A 22,382-nucleotide genomic window follows, 5' to 3' on the forward strand; every position below is an offset into this window, starting at 1 on the left:
TCACTTCACAGAACTATCAGTAGATTTTCAATGGCACTGAATACTCTTTGGTGTCAGGTGCCTGTTGTAGCATGAAGAATTTTAGCAAGCGTAAACAAATTCTTGCTCAAATACAGCCATTACTCAAATGCTTTTTTAAGTAGAATTCTTTTAATTCTACTCCAAAAAAAATAAATTATCTCTTACATAATTGATATCCTGTCAGCAAAGCTTTACTTTTGAACAGGGTTCCCAACAGAGATGTTTAGAAAAAATGAATTGAAACAAGCAGAGTTACTTTTACAATGCTGCTATTTGGCATCTACCCTCATTTGAAATTTTTACCTCATTCCTCACTATATAAAAAGGATATAAAACTAACAGAGAGTGTCCCAAGGAGAGTAACAAAGATAATCGAGTAGGATCTTGAGGTGAGGCCATATGAGGAGCGGCTGAGGTCACTTGGTCTGTTCAGTCTGGAGAAGACTGAGGGGAGACCCCACTGCAGTTACACCGTCCGTGTGAGGGGCCAAGGAGGGACAGGCACTGACCTCTTCTTTGTGGTGACAGTGACAGGGCCCAAGGAAATGCCTGAAGCATCAGAAGAGGTTTACGTTGTATGTCAGGAAAATTTTCATCCCCCAGAGGATGATTGGGCACTGCACAAGGCTCTGTAGGAAAATGGGCACTGCACCAAGCCTGACAGAATTCAAAAAGTGTTTGGACAAAGCTCTCAGGTACATGGTGTGACTATTGATGTGTCCTGCACAGGGCCAGGAGTGGGACTTCAATGATCTTTTTGGATGCCTTCCATCTTAGGCTATTCAATCATTCTATGATTCTATGGAAATCAAGCACTTAAAAAATATTAATTATTTATATATATTATTTAATTATGAATTTTTTAATATTAATCTATTAATAGATTTGGCCAAGACAAATGAGCTGCTGTTCCTTGTGCTTATAATTATTTTTAAAACAAGACACTTTCGACATTTTCTAACATTTTATATCTCTCTTATTTTGTGGTGACCAAAACTGTGCCAAAACAGGACTCGAGCAAGGCTGCACCAGCACAGAGTACAGCAGGACAATGCCCCACTTTGATCAGCTTTTTAAGTTTGCTGGCAAAGAAGGCCTCCTGTCTTTATGTTTACAGAAGGGCCAGTGTTCCTGCAATTGTCTCTAAGAGCTTCTGTTTCCCAGAGCTAAGTATTTCTACCCGGTTGAAAAGAAATAAATCTTAAAATAAATTCCATCTTGGGAAATGTGTGCATTTTTTTATAACTGCAGTGCAGATTCACTGCATCTCTATGGTATTATTCCAAGGATAATGGAAAATTATAATTGAAAAAAACCCAAAAAAACCAAAAAAATAGAAGTGTTATTCTACTGAATGGGATATTTCAATTTATTCAGAAAAAAGTTTAAGAGGCAAGAATGAACACAGCTGCACTAGGATGAATGTACCTCTGTAAATAGTATTTAAGCTTCTACTTTCAATGTCTGATAAGAATGTCAACTACATAATAACACTCTTCAGCAAAAAATGTACTTCGCTTTCAAAATATGATGTCTCAACATGTGCTATTTGAAATTTTTATGTAAAAGTTTTATCTTATCCAGTGTATCTTGGGAGATTCTCAACTAAAGTATTGTTCATAAAAGTCAAAAAGAGAGATGTCACTACCTCGTACTATGAAATCTAATTTATTTATTTATTTATTACTTGGAGTTTAAATAGTGAAGTTCTAAAAACTGTATTTTCCATCGTGTTTTTTCTTTTTGTCACCACGAACAGTCATATCACTGTCTTTTCAAAAACAAACAAACAAACAAAAGTAGAACAAGTACAGGAAAAAACTCTTACATTTTGTTTTCTGGATAACTTTGCATATGTAATTGGATTTGTTGTTATTGTTGTAATAGGCTTTCTACTAGTGGAACCAACAGATTTTTTTGAGAAGGAAAGGCAAAATATTCTTCTTTATAAGATTATGTTTTGAGGGTTTGTTTTTTTTTCAAATGCTCCATTTTCATAATGTATACAGGTTAAGAAACATGTTTTTCTTTCATCCAAGACGTGAAAATGTGCTTTGAATTTAAATTATTTTAATTAATTAATTAATTAACTAATTAATTAAAAATTGAAATTATATATTTTTAATTTTATCTGAAGATGTCCTTTTTATTTTTTCTTTCATTTCAAAGAAAATATAAGTGAGTTTTATGAGTAATGAAAAAATTCTTTGAAAAAATGCTGCAGCCTAGAGGAAATTTTTTTTTTTTACTTATGAGTGACTTACTGAATAGTAAATAGTTTTTCTGAAAATAGCTTTCTTCAGTCACAAAATCTAGCGTGAAAACAAAGTCTGATGACACAAGCTTTCAATCTCAAATTTGTTTCTGAAGGAATATTCACATCACTTCACATCCTGGCAATCCACTTCCTTACCAAAGGGCAAGCAATTCTTATTCTTGGTTGTGTTTGAGATATCTCAATTAAAAAATGAGCCAGCAAGCATATCACGAGCATTTTGTCCGTTCCATTCATAAGTATCTAGAGCTGCTGCACTTATACAGAGAACTCAGGAAATCTTGTAAAAATTGTGCATGGAAGGGCTCTGTACAGAGCCTATAAGTTAGCAGTCAGGCTTAAGACAGAGAAGATATGACCTGTCATCCATTCCAAAATCTTGCTGACTCTGAAGTTATCCTGCTACACTGAGTGTTTTCCTAAGTTGAGGGGCTGTTTATTTTTATTATTATTATTATTATTATTATTATTATTACTACTACTACTACTACTACTACTACTACTATTGCTACTATTGCTATTACTATTACTACTACTACTACTACTATTACTATTACTATTACTACTATTGCTACTATTGCTACTATTGCTATTACTACTACTACTACTAATACTACTACTACTACTACTACTACTACTACTACTCCGACCCTTCCTAAGGGAGGAAGAAGAAAGATTTTAATTATATAATAAATTTGCTTGTATTTGCTGGTGCTTAAATTTCACATTATACTGCTCAGATGACCCTACTGCAATTAAACATCATGTGATCTGTATGATATCTTAATATAATGAGTTCACATATCTTATGTACAGAATATGCATCACAGAGAACTTTACAATTGTCCTCATGCTGTTTGCAGCAGCAAATATCTGACTGCTTACTAGCTTTGCACAGCACAGTCTCCAGCTAAATGAAGGATGCATTTACTGACCAATTTCACTAATATAATCTTTTGTGGGACAAAAATGTTACTCTGAAGAATACAGGTAAGAGAATATTTTCTTTATTTATTTTTTCTGATGATTTAGGCAGTAAGAAATCAAAGCAACATCCTTCCTACATTGATTTGAAAAGTGAAAGAGGAACAATACTTACAGATTTTTGTTATCAGTTGGAGAACAAAGAGACAATCAGCTTTTTCTAAAGTATAGCTAAATTGACAGCTATGCTTGTCCTCTGTAAGAATCCCTTAGTGAAATTAAACATACTACAATTACTCAATTAAATTACTTTATATTTTTCTGAGGCATCATCATCTTGCAATGATTAAAAAAAACCCAAACAGACAAAACCACAAACAAACAAACAAACAAAAAAGGCTAGCACTTGTGTACTTGTATGAAGTAGTGACAGAGTAAATATTTCTGTGTTTGTTAGAGCAGTGATAATAGGACATCAGCAAGGTCTGACTATAGGACTCATTCAGGACTTTAGAACTCTGTAGCCATCTTTTTGGTATAAGTCACATTTTCGTGACTGAGTTATGGGTACCAAGTTTTAGAGGAAAGTTTATTATGTTTCTTTTGGCAGCCCAGAGAGTGGTAGTTAATTTCTACATCCAGTAGTCATTTGTGTTATCAGAAAAATTCTATACGGTAAGATGTTAAAAATTGTGTGGGCTAATTAATATGGATACAATGTTTTCTCCCAAATGGAGATGTCTAGCATCATTTAAATGTTCTAGGATATCCAGAATGAGAAGAATCTTCCAGAATTGCATTATTAATCTTCCACAGGTCATGTACCATGACTACTGTACAGCTGTCTCAAATACCCTGATATACGAAAAAATTGTATTAAGCTACATTTTGGTAAACTGAACTGCATCCTCCATGACACCATAAAATATTATAAACGTGTATGAAGTGGTGAGGGAAAAGTACTCAAAATACATTAAAATATTATTTATTTCAAACAGGTTTGCCAAAAAAGACTTCTTAGATTTTTACTGGCAAAATTTAGTGCATTTTTAATCAGGTTTCTATCCTTATTCTTCCAACATAGTACTGAAATTAAATGCACATTTTTGTAGACTGGAGGGAGGTTTTGAATGGAACTATTGACTGTATTGGACCTCTATTGCAATAATGCAAAGCGGAAGGGAGCAAGTTATAGGATAAAACTGTAAGCCTGAAACTTTATAAGTTGTGAGAGAGGCCATTTCTTGTTTGTTATTGTTAAGATGTGTTGTTTGTATTCTCCCATATGCCAAAATGTATCACTTTTTAGTAGAAAAACTGCTTTTCCCTAAAAAATTTACATAATCTTGATGCAATTTTCTGAAATTAATTGAACATTTTCCTTCAGAGTCATGTTGTATGGGAATACATAGCTGTATAGAATTTTATTTCTATGTGACTCTGGCATCCAAATGCACAGCATAAATTTTTCTTTATTTGCAGACTTCAAAGAAAGAAAATATTCCTTCTAGAACAGCCTACAATGGGTTTGAGTTAGCATTTTTTCCCCTGATAATTAAAGAAAACTAAGAAGATAAAGGGAGAATGACTGTTTCAAATTTTTAGCTAAACTTTGCAGTCTCTAAAACATGTTTTTCCAAAGCTAGCTACTTTGTCCCAAGCCAATGCTACATTTTTTAATTCATGAGCTCAGCTATCCCAGAAATAAGCTTTACTACTATTTTTCAATGTGTGATGTCCCTTATCTCTGAGAAAAGAACATGATCTGTTATTAACTCCAGTCTACAAGCTTCCCCCATTCATCTTTTTCATTGAGATTTGGGGGGCAAAAAAAAGGAAAAAATGCTTTATCAGGGATTGAAAGATATTATTGAACATTTTGTAACTTCCACTTATATGATAAGAATTCATCAATCTATAGTCACTACAATCACTATATTTTGTATCTGATATTCAAACTCTTGCGCTTGCCAGTTACTTTCCCTTCATCCATCAGTTTCACATCTTGGTTATTTTGAACAAATACCTCAAACAAAATTATAAATCCAGCCCCTAAATTAGATTTTTATAGACTCCTAGAATCAGGATTTCCTGATTTCCTTTAGGATTTTCCTGAAGGAAAAGAACTTTGGGATCCATAAGTCAGCTGTAAGGCTAACAGTCTCAAGTCTACCAATAAATAATGTCCCTACATGCCACCCATGTGCGTGTCTTTTAAGGTTATTATTATATATGATACATTATATATGATATAATATATATGATATATTATATATGATATAATGTATATGATATATTATACATGATTTTATTATTATATAGTTATTATTATCATAATTATTGTTATTATTATTAATAATAATAATAATAATAATAATAATAATAATAGTAGTAGTAGTAGTAGTAGTAGTAGTAGTAATAGTAATAATAGTAATAATATTGGTTATTCAACCACTCCCTGCTCAATGCTCAATAACCTTTTGGTTATAACCATTCCAATAACCTTTGGTTATTGAAATTCAGGTTTCTCTAATAGCATAAACATAAACAGAAATCTACTCTGATTTTTTTTCCCATTCATTGTGTGACCTTGCAATGACTTTTACCAGGCCAATTCAACACACTGAAACGTTCATATCTGACAACATTAAGGTCAGAATTACTTGTTGGCCAGGAAATTCTTTAAGATTTTGAGGGCAAAATGCAATTTTCATGACAATATAGTTCCTTTCAGAAATAATTCTTCCGACTACCTAAGTTTTCTGCTATGCTACAGTCTTTGTGAACAACCAATTTAGGTTTCAGACCTTGTTGGTTAGAAAAGGTCAAGGGAAGACGCAAAAATGATGTAGACATAGTATTTTTTTCCTTTTGTTATTTCAGCTTTGTGTTCTATTATGGATAAACCTTAGAGGGAAAATAGTGAATTTCTTATAAATCAGAAATTCTGTACAACCAAAACAACTGAGAAGGAATGAAAGGCACAGGTTTAGGACAACGGTGCATTGAATAAAAAGAGTGGAAGATACTGAAGTAACAGCCCATGGCTGGCCATTCTTAGTGATGCAGTAAATAACAGCTTTTATCTACCTTTTCCTCATGCACAGGATGCCCAGGTCTTTTTCCATTTGGCTGCTTTGTTGCTGAAAACCCTCAACATATTCTGGTTGCCTGTGGTTGCTCCTCCACAGGTGTATGAGTTTGCGTTTCTCTTCATTGAACTTCTTACTGTTTCAGTCAGCCTGTTTCTCCAGCCTGCCCTGGCTCCTCTGAGCGGTGCCGCACAATGCCTGGTGTATCAGCCTCCCGTCCCAGCTTTCTGTCATGTACCAACTGCCCTCGGTGCACTCTGATCTATCTCATGGCTCGGTAAAGAAGAGTTTCAAGAAACTGGCCCCAGTATCCACTCCATGGTTTCATCACTGTAGGCCAGTTTTCAACTGGGCTATTGACACTTTTTACAAGAGCCTTTACACTTGTCAGCTCAGCCATTATCAGTTTTGATAATGAAATTATCACAAATTTCATTTGATTGTCTATGAAGATTTTTTGGGAAAAAATTGTCAGTTGGTTCAGCGCAGCTTACCCTCTGTGCCCATTGCTCCAAGTTGTCCTATTAACCTCGAAAACAATATTTCCACAAAACCAAATAGACTTTGAAAAGGTGAATGCTTACTTCCCATCAAACAAACTCCAAGAGACAGGAAAGTCAGAACACAATATATTTTAAGAAGAGGTAGATTTGAAGGGGAGCTCGTCCTTTCAGTGTTGTCTTTTGTAGTTATTTAAAATGAAAACAATTCTTTCTTCTTTATTCTTACTCCAAATTATATTTTCATCTAAAATTTTAAGAGGAGTCTGAGAAATGCAGTTTTCTACATGCAAGAAGAATATTTCAGTCCCAAAGGTAATGCTTTAGAAAGGTCAGCTGACTGAGAAAGATGAGGGGAGTGGAATATTATTATATATTACAGTTACTGCTGACATAATATATAAAATAATGAGTAAATGCATTCCAGAAGGAAACAATTAAAATTTGAGTCTGTACAAATAAATGAAAATTTGAGCCTCCATACAATATGGAGTACACTTCGTATTGGGGGATTATATTTGTTTTGAGGGATTTATTCCAGCCAAGACTCTGCAATTATAGCTGTGATTTTATACAGAGAATAAAGGAAGAATTTAATTTTGTGTTTGTAATTATTGTTTCATGTCTAGGCCACAACAGACTTCTAAAGTCTAGGCATTTGTTTCTAGGATCTATAATTTTTTTCTGAATTTTTGTATCAGAAAATTACAGCACTTCCCTTCACTCCCCTTTATCCCACATCTTAACTGAGCAAAAGTAATCTGCATTCAAACACTTAATCTGAAAGGAAATTGACTAGAATTTCAAGGCCTTAACAGGTATGGAGACATAAATGTTGACCTAAAACTTGCAATCCTTGGCTTTAAGCTACTCTATTTCCAGCCCTCCAACTGTAGTTTACTTTTCTTGTGCTTGATTTCATCATTCCCATTATTGAGTTCCTGCAAATATATTGGAAAAACTGAAAAGATGCTTAAAAGTGAAAAGGGTAGAATGGACATCTTGAAATGAAAATGTAAAGAAAGTTTCTAAGTACCTAACACACTTATCCAATAAAAAAACAAAATAATGCTCTGGCAGCTGACTGCTATTCTGAACTGTTGACACTGGCTGGCTAGATGGCCTAAAATAATCACATCTACCTAACTTCCTTTTCATTATGACAGAATTTAAAAGTTTATATTATAATTTTACACTGTTTCAGCATCAATGTTGTTAAATAAAAAGGAAAATATTTGTCTAGCTCAGAAAAAAAAACTTTATGACCCCACAGATAAAACCAGAAAACTAAAAAATAATAACATAAGCATTGAAAATGTCTAATAGCATTAGTGACAAATACATATAAATACCCTACAGAGAGTTCTTTACTAAATGAAAGGCACAAATCTTGGAAATGTAATTTTGTGACATTGACCTGGATAAGCTGAAGAGGTCAGTTTATGTGCACAACAAAAGTAAGAAAATCTAAATTCAATTCCCAGCGGAAAAGAAAGAACAAGCATTTCCTTTTTTTTTTTTTTTTTTTTTGTAGTTTCATTCACTATATTCTGTTCCCTGACTGATACTTGAAAAAATTAAAAGTTAGGGGAAGAGAAGAAAACTGATTTTCAGAAAACAGCAACAGACTTCTCAAAATCTCCGCCAGAGAAAGAATTTGGTTCTTTAAAAAAAAAAACCTGATAGATACAAATTTCTGTTGTTTGCAATTGTTTGCAAATATTGTTTGCAATACTGAGATTTCTAATTCTCTGGCTGGCTTTACGTGAGGATTATCAAGTCCATTTCTCACTTTGTAAGATAAAGATGGAACGCATGATGAGAAATGCATTCTTTTGAGTATAATTTTTCAAGCAGCAAGCATGTAAGAGAGCAATCTTACTACTTGATATCATGTAGCTTCTACAAGCTTCATGTGCTTTTAACTAAGAAAGAAACTAAGAAATCTGTTGCTATCCAAAACTGTAGAAGTCAGTTTTCCATGAATGGCTCATGTTCCATCAAGTGCCCAGCTACTAATAGCCTACAGATGAGTTGTCTTTTGCTCTGTTATATCAGCCTCAGCAATTTCAAGCCTGGCTAGTACAGCCACACATGACATTGGGAAAAAGTCCTTTCCCATCTAGTACTGCAGAGGATGGTATAACGCTTCATTTTCTGTCACATCAGGTAGTTTGAACAATTTAAGCATACCCTGCCTTCTCAGTACATCCTCAAGAAGACTAGCATCAGAAATATCTTGCAGTGAACCATGTAATAAACAGTATGAAAAAAGCAGGATGGAAGACCAACATAAACTAGCTCTCCTATGCTGTTGCAAGCACATCCCAATGACCCACTATTATGGCCTCCAAGCATGTTGTTACATACAATCTAGCACTCCAAGAACAGCATGTTTGGCTATGATGTCAGCCTAAACAGAAATGTCACAGGAATTTTAATAGATTGAATAAGCAGAACTAAGCAAGGCCTCATCAAAAAACAGATTGAAAAAAAGTATGCAGAACATCATTACAGCATCTGCAATGTAATAGCAGATATTTTAAAATGAGAGACTGCAATCAATTTAATATTCCTATAAACAAGAGTTTAAAGTGGTATTTAATATAATTAAGATAAATGCAGGGATGGAAACAACAGCCATTTTATTTTATAAAAGCTATTTATTAAGCTGCTTCAGAAAAATATGTGCTCCCACTAACTCACTCTAATATCATATTTTCTTCATTTCTCCTGTTCCCAACTCCCACCTGCATGCTGTCAACTTCTGTACTATTTTTCCATTCCGTGCAGGACAAAAGACACACAAATGTGGCTGTCTTTCATTCCAGTGTTCACTTCATGCCATATAATGCTATTTAATGGGCAGAAGGTATTACAGTAATTCAACTATTCCTGTGACGTTGTGGCAGTTCAGCTATTTTTCTTTTTTACCTCCAGTGACCAAAAAGCTATTATTATTCATAGAATTATTTATGTTGGAAAAGACCCTGAGTGTCCAATCATTAACCCAAGTGTCCCATGTATACCACTAAACTACCTCCCCCATCTACATGGTTTTTTTAAAAGTACATCAAGATACTTAAAACTGCTTCCTTGGTCAGCATGCTACAATGCCTGACCAGCCTTTCAGTGAAAATTTTTTTCTTAATATCCAGACTAAACTTGACCGTGAAGTTGATGAAACTTGATGCCATTTCCACTTGTCCTTAAATATGTTATGTGGGAGAAAAGACCAACATGCACCTTGCTACAAACTCCTTTCAGGCAGCTGAAGAGCAATAAGATATCCTTGCAGCCTCCTTTTCCTGAGCTAAACCCTCCCAGCTCTTTCAGTCAGTTTTCAAATAAGAGAATACTCTCCAAATAAGACCATTTGAAATTTATCGGCAAAAAATTGTGAATTGTCTCACTAAAGAGTTTAAAATATGCAGATTTCCTTTAATATTTGACATTTGACACTTAACATAAGTATTTAAAACCACAGATGAACCCACTAGAATTTATTTGCAATATACATGAAACACACCAATATCAGTTCAATTTCAATATTCACATTTTACCTTTTCAAAATGAGTAAAAACTAACTGCGTATACAGGTTTGATACACATGTATCTAATCCAAACTTTAAAGTTCTGAGAATATGCAGCAAAGCCTCTCCTCAGACATGTGTAACAGGCCAGTGTCCTTTCCTTTTATACACCCTTTTATAAAAATTAGCTAACAACTTTTACTACTGAAGTAGATCCACCAGTGCAACTTTCATAAAAAACTCCAATCTGTCTCATAAGATGGTTAGCAAATCCCAGATATTTGCAATGAAACTCGTTATGGCAAAGATAAACTTAGAAGTGAATATGAGGCAAAAGCAGCCCCAAATCCTACCACAAGGTCCATAAGGAACCATATCAACAGTAGGAAAGGGTTAAAACACCAGGAGGATAACTTCTTGCAATGTATACCAGTGTTTCTGCATTTTACAGCTTCTCATATGAAGCATAAAAGTAATTTTCATATCAAGACACAACAGAGGAGAGAGGAAGGAAGGATAAGAAATCATGATTTTGTTGTCCTATAAATATTAGACATGAAGACCTACACCAATTTTTTTTTCCTTCCAGAGTTTCTTTGTCAATTTACAGTGAAAGAAATCGAGTTGTGGGGGGAGAATTACACCCCATTTAATGAACTACTACTGGCACTTACAGTAGACAGCAGACAGGATAAAACATCTAGATGTATGATGGAAACAAGACATGAAGTTGCATAAGGTAACTGGATGTTAGAAAAGCACTTGTGCAATTTCAGTGTCAGTTACATTACAACAATAATTACTTCTAGACTTATGATGCCTGATTAGAAGCTTTGCTTTAGTATTTGTGTGTAAACATTCAGTGATATATAACAGAAACAATACAAGCGAAAATATTTATAACCTATATATAAATACATTATATATATAAAATCATTCACTGTACTTATGTTTGAATTATGATGTAATCATGTCCTTATTAAGCAAGCTACAGACTTGCTTTTCCTTCCATATGCCAGACTGTTTGTCTAACTTTAAATCTGAGTTTAAAAATTGTACATATGTAGCTTAGTTACTCACCAAAATATTCATACCAAAATGATAGAGTGTGATATCAGTGTGGGCATAACGGATAAATCTGAGCACTTCCATATACATTTTTTGGACCTTAGGTTTTGTATAATGAGAAAACTTGACTGCAGAAAGGAACCCCTACAAACAATTAAACAAACAAATAATCCCCAATAAACCAAACCAATAAACCAATCAACCAAAAAAAAACCCTAACAAAAAAACCTGTTTGTAAGCATTTGGTGCTTGCATATCTCAGTTTCAAACTACTTTGAATAATTTAGAAAACAAAATACTAATGTGGACCTCTGTATACATCCATGTAGTTTAAACAGGTACAAGTTTCCAAATCCTAAGAATTACACCACTAATGTATGCATCCTGAAAGGTCTTTTTGTGAGGAAATATTTGGAGAAGTCTCAGATGATATGTTCAGTTTGAAAGTCACTTGATTATTCTTTATCAGGCTGTAGAGAACTTAGATTTTTAATTTCATATATTGTAAAAATATTCCAAATAGCCACCATTTTAATTAAAAATTGTGATTTATAGAATATATCATGTATCTAAATACATTAATTCGGTGGTAGTAACCTGCTGAGAAAAGTACGTTAGTACAATAAATCTGTAACAGAGAGATATGAAAGTTGAATGGCTTCAGGTTCTTTTGAAATTTAAATTGTCTGCAAACAGTAACACTGAATGCTATGAGAAATAGTTTCTGATTGTAGAGAGTAATTATGACTGCAAATAGAAGGAAAACTTAGTTGAATTATATCTATTGAAGGACTAATCTGAACCATTATGCAAGGAAAACATTTTTGAAGTATGTGATTTTAAGCTTACGGGCAAGGTAAGGGAACCCATGGTGGGCTACTATGTTGTGTCCTTAAAGCAGGATAGTGCAAGTGTACCTTAGAAGATCATGCATTGGTTTTTCTTATTTCTTTTTTATCCTCTCAGTACTATAGGAAGTCTGCAGTAATCTATCAAATCATAATTACAACATGTATCAGAATTTCTAAATAACTGTATAACCCATCTGATTATTTGGTAAGCATTTTATTTACAGCAAGCCATATTTTCATTAGACTTGGCATGGCCAGAGTTCACCTTTTTGAAGAGAAACTGGTTTAGGTCTGTTTAATTCTTCATGATGGTTTATTTTTTCTCTTTCTCAGCTGGCGTACAGACCATCTGTGCCGCTGGTACTCTTAAATAGTCCCTTAGCAACTTGAGGAATTTCTGAACATTTCTACTTTAACCTTCAAGCTTCTAGTAATATTTTTAGATCATTTAATTCAAACCTGAGATGCATAGGTTTCCAAACCAAAATATTGAAAATCAAGCACAAAACAACATCTCTAAATACATTTCCTCTAGTTGTTAGTTGTGTCCTGAAACTGAGGTAGCTTATATCACAGAGCTTTCTGAATAGATCCAGTGCCTGCCAAAGAAGGCTCACATGCAGATTAACATGGTCACCAGGGTTTAGATACTAAAATTTCAAAGTAATATCAAGTAATAATTTTTTTTCTTGTTGTTTTTCATTCTTGTTTCCTTTGTTTCATTGGTTTCTTTGTTTATTACTTTGTTTAATTGATATGAGTAGGAAATAACCAGCAGAAAAAACTGTCTTTACTTCTTTTTCTTTTCATGAGTTAAAGTACTTTATCCCATTGAGAAGTGAAGGAAAAATATATCACCCCGGGGTCCCTCAACATACTTCATATACAAGGGAAAAAACCATACAGTAAAGCTTTTCTTTCCATTCCCCGCCTCATTTCCTTATAGAATAGCAAATCTGCTTAAGCTGAAAGACAGAATAAGATTGAATACAATGCCTTTTAAGTAAATCTGAAGGCAGAATGTGTCTTTCCTTACACAGCTATAAAAGTGTAGAGTGTAGATCTGTGCTACAGCTCATAGTTATGTTTACTCTTTAATATAATAGAAAACCAGAAAAAAGTATATGGCAGACAGAGTTTTATGACAGTATGTCTTTATTAGTCTACCTGGCACACTTCTAGACATCTTGTTTTCCATAGTATCTTCTCAAAGCAAGATAGCAACATCAGAGGCAATTAGTGAAAGGAGAAGTGCTGACAACATGCATTACAGCCTTTACAGGATACTTCTGTTAGAATTAATTTTATCGAAATCATAACTGAAGACTCATCCTTAAATATTTGTCTTTAAATTTGACTAAAGTGTTGCTTCTTTCTGGTAAATACATTCAACACTCAGTTTTATTTGTTTTCATATAGTTTCCTTTGCCTGAAAAAAATCTTATTTCACAGAATCATAAACTTATTTAGGTTGGCAAATATTTCCATCAATGAGTCAAACTTTTGACTGACCACTACCATGGCAACTAGCCCATAGCTGTAAGTGTCAGGTCCTATCCTTTGTTGACAGGAAAGGTCTTGAGACCTGAACATCTCCAGGTCTCCTGACTCCTCCACATCCCAGGGTGGCCCATTCTAATGCTTGACAACCCTTTCCATGTCCCGGACAACATCTGAGATTTTCCTTGTTGGGCTTCAGGCCACATCCTTTTGTCCTGACGCTGGCTGCCTGGGAGAAGAGGCAAATCCCCACCTGGCTACAGCCTCCTTTCAGGGACATGTAGAGACTGATAAGATCACCCCTGAGCCTCCTTTTCTCCAGGCTAAGCAAACCCAGTTCTTTCAGCTGCACTTTATAGGACTTGCTCTTTAGAGGTTTTCCCACCATTGTTGCTCTTCCCTGAACTCACTTCATCACCTCAATGTCTTTGTTGTCAGGACGGGCCCAGAACTGGATGTGTGGCTTTGAGTTTCATCACCTGTGCCTATGAAAGAACGAAGTGGATTATACACCTGTGAAGATTTGTCCTTGCCTTGATGGGAGGAAGAATTTAATAGTTATTGTGCAACACACTATGTCATCAATTAAAAAATCTAAAATTGTAATATTATAAATATTGCAGAACTAAATAGAAACGATTACTGTTACTTATTTACCTGAGGTTGTGTAACTTCTTTTCCTGAGTCACTTTGAAGTATGGCCAAAATTAAAGATGTTAAGTCTTTGTAGTGCAGCTAGAGAGAATGATATTTCTACTGTAAGGCTCTGAAACATCTAATTTCCCCCTGGGAAAAATGTTATTTTCCTGTTTCTGAAGTGTCCAATATCATGATTAAGAGTCATGATATGAATGTAATGAATTTATTGATGTAGACTTTCACTGCTAAAGATAAATGGACAATCAGTATAGTGAGTTTTTAATCTACTGTGATATCATACTAAAAATGGTCTATTTTTCTCGTTCTATGGTGGCACTTTTCAGTTACTTCTTTTATGGCTGTAAAACCTTCTGGTCCCTCAAAGAAGCTTGAGATAGAGAGAATAAAATTCACAGATATTAAGTTGTCACGGCACACGGTAAAAGTCTACAGCTACTGGGGATAGACAATATTCTTCAGAATTGGGTAGATAAAATATTAGCAATTTCCCCAGAGTCATGTCGGTGACAGACCGACATGTTCTGTGCTGTGACCCAAAGTAACCCTTGTATCCATCCAACAGCTTCAACGCTCTCTCTGTATTGGGAAGATCTGTGCATCTTCTCATTTCCTCCCACACATGGATTTCTTCTGTCTGCAGGATTCATCTGGGCATCGACTGTAAAACTGGTAACCACCAAACTGTAATAGTTTGAATAAAGCCTCTACCAAAGTTAATTTAACACCAATAGTCAAATGTGGAATGTCTTACCAAAACATAAGGAAGTATGATTGTATTAAATGCTCAGAAGAGGTACCAGTAGCTGTAGATTTTGAAAAACAGAAGGACAGCATGAGTCATCACATTCAAAACTGGAGTGAAAAGGAGAACTACACTCAGATAACAATTCTGAAGGAAAAATGTTTTTGCAGTGGGATTTTACATAAACATAGTTTTAAGTATATATAGGCATATATTACATAGACTACATAAAGTACTATGTAATATGTAGTATTCTATAATATTCACCAACTGGCAGAAAGAGATGCTCTTGGAGAGGGATGAGGAGGAGGCAGAAGCAATAGAAATAATTTTTGTGCTTTTGGTCAGGGGAAAATCCTCTCCTGACCTATCTCACCTTCCCAGGTGTCCTTATATAATAAGTATGAGGCTTTAGAACTTGAGGACCTGGCATGAGATAATGTGTACAAAGGTACACCTAGGTTGGAGGAATTGCCTAGAGTGAGTCAGTCTACCACCCCACAGTCACAACCACTGAATTAAGAGGAGAAGCAAGGGTAGTTGTCATCAGTGACTCCTTTCCAACGGGAAAAGAGGGCCCTATATTCTGACTCAACATAACCTATAGGAAGGCATGCTGCCTGGCTGGGACCAAGGTATGAGACAGTCTCCATCACATTTGAAAAGTCATGGAGGTCAGGAAAAACCCCTGGTGAGTTGAAAAAGGGAAATATCACTCCTATTTTTAGTAAAGGGGACAAAGTAATACATGGGGAACTACAGACCAATGAACCTCTTCTTTATGCCTTGAGAAGATCATGGAGCAGATCCTCACGGAAACAATGTTAAGGCAGACATCATTAAGTCAAGGAAGTGATACGAGACATCTGTCATGGCTTTACAAAGGGTAAATCATGCCTGACCAATCTTGTGACCCTCTATGATAGAACAACTGCAAAAGTCAACAAGAAAAGACCAATCAATGCAATCTACATTATACCTAGACTTCTGTCCAGCTTTTGAAGTGGTCCCACAATACATACTTATCTTCAAACTGCAGAAACATAGATTTGAAAGGTTGACTATTTGGTGGATAAGAAGTTGGCAGGATGGGCTTTTAGGGCTTTAAAGGCTAGGAAAAGAAGAAAGAAAAAGAATGACAGTAAAAAAAATGTGGCATTTCACAGTGGTAAAAGGAATTTGGTGTGTTAGCTGGAAGGCGCTTTGTACAGCAGTCTCATTTGGAGAGTGCATGATAGATCCAAAAAAGCTGATGAAAAGGGCAACATAGCTAGGACAGAGCCTGGAGCACAAGTCTTATGAGGAGCAACTAAGGAAACTGGGGTGGTTAAGTCCAGGGAAAAAGAACCTAAGGAAACACCTCATTGTGCTCTACAGCTATGTGAAAGAAGGTTTTTGCAAGGCGGGGGGTTGATATCTTTTCCCACATTACATGATAGTACAAGAGGAAATTATCTCAAGTTGAAAGGCCTTTTCTATCCATCTCTTCATCTTTTTAAACTACTCTTAAAGGAAAAATATAAATTGGAGGAGGTTTTTTGTAACCCTGAAATTTCTAACAATTTTTTCTTAAATTATCTTTCATCATCTAAAGATATCGCATCACTAAAGGTGATGTGTCCATTGCTCTCAAAGCAAAAACTACAAACTTGTTGAAAATTTAGCACAGGTCAGTTATGCTTAATGACTTTCATTTCTACATATAAATATATCGAACAAATTCTGTGTATCGCCTGGTTTTCCGTCAAAAGAAGGCAAACAATATTCTTTCAGCCCTGTTTTCCTTTCTTTTCATCATTAGTTAACCTATTTGATGTAGTTTAATTTACAGCTTCTGATTTTTCTATGGCAAGGAGTCTCTTTGTACCAAGAGCTGTACACTAAATGACAATCTTTTCAAAAGATCTCATTACTTCCACAGAATGTTCAACATTGAACTCTACACTTACATAAATTACCTTCTTTTTCAGTTGAGTCAAACATGAAAAAAAAGATTAATCTCAAAGCTACTGAAGATTTATTCTATGTAAACAATAACCTCCTTGAAATCAGTCAATTTATTTGTTAGGTAATTCTCTTCATTTGTTGCAGAAGAGTTCTCAGCCATCTCTGATGAGCTAATCACTGTCTGTGACTATTATAAATGATTTCTCTAACATCAAAAAGACAGAATTACAAAAATTTTTGGAAAGATATATTGTCTAACATGTTTATGTAGCACCCAAAATCAGCATTTTATTGGTATTTATTTTTAGCTTTACATAAGAAGAATAAAAGTGTGTGATAAGGAGATCATTTATTGTAATTAATTGTAAAGATATACCAAAATTACTGTCAAATTATTTCAGTTTTTAGAATACAAAACATTACAATAAACTGTCATCTTTTATCTACTATTTTATAAAGTGTCAACCTAGATTGCCCTGTCTTGTGATGAAAATGACTTTATTTGAGACTTTGGGTCAGAAAAACCTACATGTTCTGGTTCCTTCCCACAAGTATTTCTTTATGAAGTTCTTGGATTTTTATCTCTAAAAACATAATAATTTTCTTTCCAGAAATAGTTATCACTTTAGATCATAAATTATTCCACTACAGAAAGACATCCTTCGCAAAGAATGAGTCCTATCCATTTTAAGCCTCTGTGGTATCTTGAAAAATCTGTTAACTGCCTGTTTAGGGCAGGCAGTTGCTAATCAGGAAAGGAGTCATTTTAAACAGGTTGAATTAATCCCACCTTTCAACTTCTTCAGATAAAATCTTTTGGATTAACTCTTCCCCAAGCACAAAGAATTGCTTGAAAAAAAAAATCCATTTAGACTCTTATGACTAGAATGGGTTATTGTAAGGACTTACAATAGTTGCCTGTCTCAAAGACTGTTAAAACCAAAAAAATGAATTTGACATGAAATAAGAACAGAAAGAAGTGGAAGGATGGTGCTAACTCCAGGCCTATCAGAGGTGAGACCTGGTAACTAGATCCTGGGTAAGGCATCCAGACAAAAATTGCCGCTGTGAAAAATTGTGTGAAGAAGAAACTGCTCATAGCTGTATCACTGATCAAAGATCACCCCAAGTTAGGGTAGAAATATAATCTGTGACCACAAGTGACCACCAGAGCTCCCCTGAATATTCCTCCGTGGGTGCCTGGAACTTGAACTCTAAATTAAGCCACAGTGATCACAGAGATTATGAGATAAATCACAGAGAACTTGAGAGAAGATAGAAATGCTACTATTGTCCATGTGCTATCTCTGACCGAAGGGTGGTGAGCAGTGCTGGGGAGAGGAATGTATCACTGAAAATAGACACCAAGAATACAGAATTTACAGGCCACAAGGAAAGACAGTTCATAAATTGTGTTGAAGGCAGCTCTGACTGGAAAATTCTGGCAGGGGGAGGTTGTGCCCCACCAACCCAAGAAACTCACCAACTCAAAAAAGACTGAGCATAGAACTAATCAGGATAAGAAACAAGGGACTCACTTAACCAATATAATACTACAACAGTGTAGCCAGTGAGCACAAATTATTTTGTTTGCTAAGATGTATAAATACTGAGCAATTTTGAACAGCCTGTAGACCCCCATTGATCACCCAGAAACCCATGGTGAAGAAAGACCAACCAGACACCAGATTCCATGGGTAGTGACTATCTTCTGCTTGATTCTCTCTCTCTCTCTCTATCTCTCTCTCTCTCTCTCTCTTTCCCCCCTCTCATCTCTTTTCTACCTCTTTCTATTTCTCCACATCACATTAATTGTTAAATAAAATCTTTACTTCTTATTTCAGCATATGGTCTTATTTGCATCCTAATTCCATCAGAGGCATCTCTCAGTAATTGGATCTTAACACTCATTTTATAAGTTTTATATTTAGCATGTCAAAATTTTCAAGTATTCACTGCTGCCCTTTCTTAGGAATAATGCTGTAAATGCAAGGTCAAAACTTTCATCTTCAGAGGCTATTTCAGCACTGTAACTGTATCTGTCTCAAAACAGCATGCTGATTTTAACCAGCAACAATACCTAAAAAATTTAAGTTACATGGATTTTCTATTTGTCCAGAAGTACCAGACTGTGCTTATATGCAGGTGAACACAAGCTCAAAGACAACAGAATTATGTAGAAAAATTTCTATCACCTGTGCTTTTGACAAGAAAAAATTTGACTGTAGAAGGTTTCTAAATTTCTGTTTGACATCTTTCAAAAATGATCAGAATCACAGTTAAGGAAGCATTAGTCAAACTGGATCTGTTTAACAAAACAGGAAAAAATGCACAGATGATAAATCATACCCTAAAAGATTTGTTACCTGCTTTACACTGGCAGATTTCAAACTAACAGAAGGAGCTAAAAGGAAAAATCTAGGATATCATTATATTTTGTGAACTGAAATCAACAAGTTAAAGATCAAGCAAAGGAAAAAGTGAGAGATGTGTGGAGTAAAGGAAAACAAAGTCTACTATTGCTTTAGGGACCACTGCCTTTTTTATGAGAGTTCATTTGCTTATCCACATTATACCTGTGGTATATTCTGAGATTTCAATCATCATTTAACATTCTTGAGACCCTTTCTTTTCCTTTTTCTTGATAAATAATAAGCACAAAGTTAACATCCTACTTAAAAGCATACAAAATCTAGCTTTCATATTGGGATGCTGCTGAGTGGCTTTTGTGTTATGTGATTTTATATAGGGGCCTCCCAAAATATGAGATGTTCTGGGGAAAAGTGCGAACAGTAGAAGAGCAAAAAAAACACTGTGGAAGCAAAATGTGTTCCTGTCAGCTTAAGGAGCACTCCGCAGAGAAAACATCCAAGCCATCATTACACCCTACCAGCTTACTCTGCCATAGTTACTTTCTATATATAGGACAGCTGCAGTAGGGTTTGACTGATGTGAGAAGAGGGAGGAAGGCAAAAAAACCCCTCATTTTCTCACGTATAAAGCAGATATATATACCCTTCCAGTCTTTAAATAATAAAACCGTATGTAAACCTGTATCATATTTACTAGGGTTACTGCTTAGACAACTAGAAAAGGCACTATGCTTTAAAATACTGCATTATCATAGGAAACAAACATTATATCTAGAAATGAAACAAAAATGGCATATCACAATTTGTCTTGTAATTTACAGATATTTTATATTTTGTTTGTGATTTGAAGTCAAATGACAAATTAATCAATGCCAGAGAGAGGTAAATATTTTCTATAATATTTTTGCTCTCAGACAAGTTATTTCTAATATTAACTTCTATGTAATAATTGATTATAATAAGAGAAAATGTACTAGGAATTGTATTAATTCCATTTCCACACGCATTGACTTTTGGGCAGATCATTAGATTTAATTAAACTCCTTCCATCTAATATTGCCATGTAGAACAGGTTCTACAGTTCAGAGCATATTAAAAGAAAATACCAGAGTCGGCTGTGTACATCTTTCACAAGCCTCTGGTTGATAATCATACAAGATTGTTTTCATGGCAACATGTTAGATTTTTAATTAACATTGTAAATCTGATTACTTGCTGACCTCCAAACCAGTCACCCTTTTGCTAACTTATAATACTATTTAAAGATGGACTCATAGGCATGAAAATTGCAGGCGTTTCTCGTGAGATTTCACACTGTAAAAGGAAGACTTGATAAGAGTGTTTGTTTTCAGATTTAATAATGAGCATTAAGATTCTGAAATATCAGATAATTTTTTCTTATGAAATCATAGGTATTTATTTTTATCTCAAATAAGCTTGCATGGTAACTATTTTCCACCACCCTCAAATCTCTACATATGAGGAAACAAAATCATTTTGAGGTGTGGTTTGTCACTTTTTAAAGTGAGGAGGTCATGATAGGAGTAACTGCATAGGAAATGTGACTGTCAATTAAATGACTAGTTTACAGTCAGATAAGATTTGTGTATTTAAGCAAGTTGGTCTGAGTAAGCAGTAACAGAGTAACAGAGTGAGAAGTTTCCTAAGACATGTTGTACACTCACACCAGAAAAACTATCAGAATTAGTGCTATTTTCTCTTTTGAACACCAATGGATGCGTAGATGGAAAAATATAGATCAGTGAGGAAAATAAGATTTGCAAACCATAGTATTGAAGAGTGGAATTGCTGTGGTGTTACTACAAGTATTGAAGTGAAAAGAATTACTGCGGTTTTATAAATGACACTGGCTTCTGCCAGTAGTAATCGTGCAATTGGCTTGATTTAACAGCCATATGAACCCGTTGTTATCATTCTAATTCTTTAATGAAAGAGGTAATCTGGAATTTCTATCATGTTGCCATAAATTCTCCTTTTTAATTCTGATTTGTAGCTGTTCAAGACCTTTTTGACTTTTTTTATGACAGTGGTGTTGGTTAGATTTTTATTTTGTTTTATTTAGAGAGCTTTTTCCTATAGCAACATATCTTGAAGGTACAATCATGAAATCACTGAGTTTAGAAGATACCTCTGGAGACTACCAAATTTTGGGTTGTTTCTCCCAGTTTCTCAGGGTGGTCTCCAGTCTACCCATCTATGTCAGTACTTAAAAATTATTGGTAGCAAATGTAGTCCTGAGACATACTACTGAGTAATCTTCCGCTGGATTTTGCTGCTCCTGATCACAGTCCTTCAAACCTGGCACCTAATAATTTTTTTATCTACCTCATTGGTTTTTATCTAAACTATATTTTGTTAATGGGGATCTTGTGGGACACAGTCAAATGTATTTCTAAAATGGAGATAAACAGCATCTACAGATCTTCTGTCATCCCCGAAGTTGATCATGTCATTGTAAAGGTCTATAAGTTTGGTCAAGCATGAATTCTCCTTGAGAAATCTAGGATGACTATTCCCAATCACCGTCCAGTCCTTAATTATATTTGGAAATGTTTTTTCCTAGAATAAGACACTCCACCAGCTCCTCATACCTAAAGTGAGGCTTGTTGGCCTCTAGTTTTTTGGATTCTCCATGTTGTGCTACTCAAAGACAGCAGTGCCACTTATTGTCTTCCAGTCCTTAGAGACCTCCGCCCACCACCATTACCTTTCAATTATAATTGAGAGTTCCTCACAATGACATGGGCCACCTCCCTCAGCACTTGTGGGAGCATCCCAACAGAACCCACAGATTTGTGTAGCTCCAGTTTGTTTAAATGCCCTCCAACCTGATCCTCTTCCACTAACATTAAATCTTCCTTGATTCAGATTTTCCA

This window comes from Ammospiza nelsoni, chromosome Z (genome assembly GCF_027579445.1).
Source record: "Ammospiza nelsoni isolate bAmmNel1 chromosome Z, bAmmNel1.pri, whole genome shotgun sequence".
NCBI classification, from domain to species: Eukaryota; Metazoa; Chordata; class Aves; order Passeriformes; family Passerellidae; genus Ammospiza; species Ammospiza nelsoni.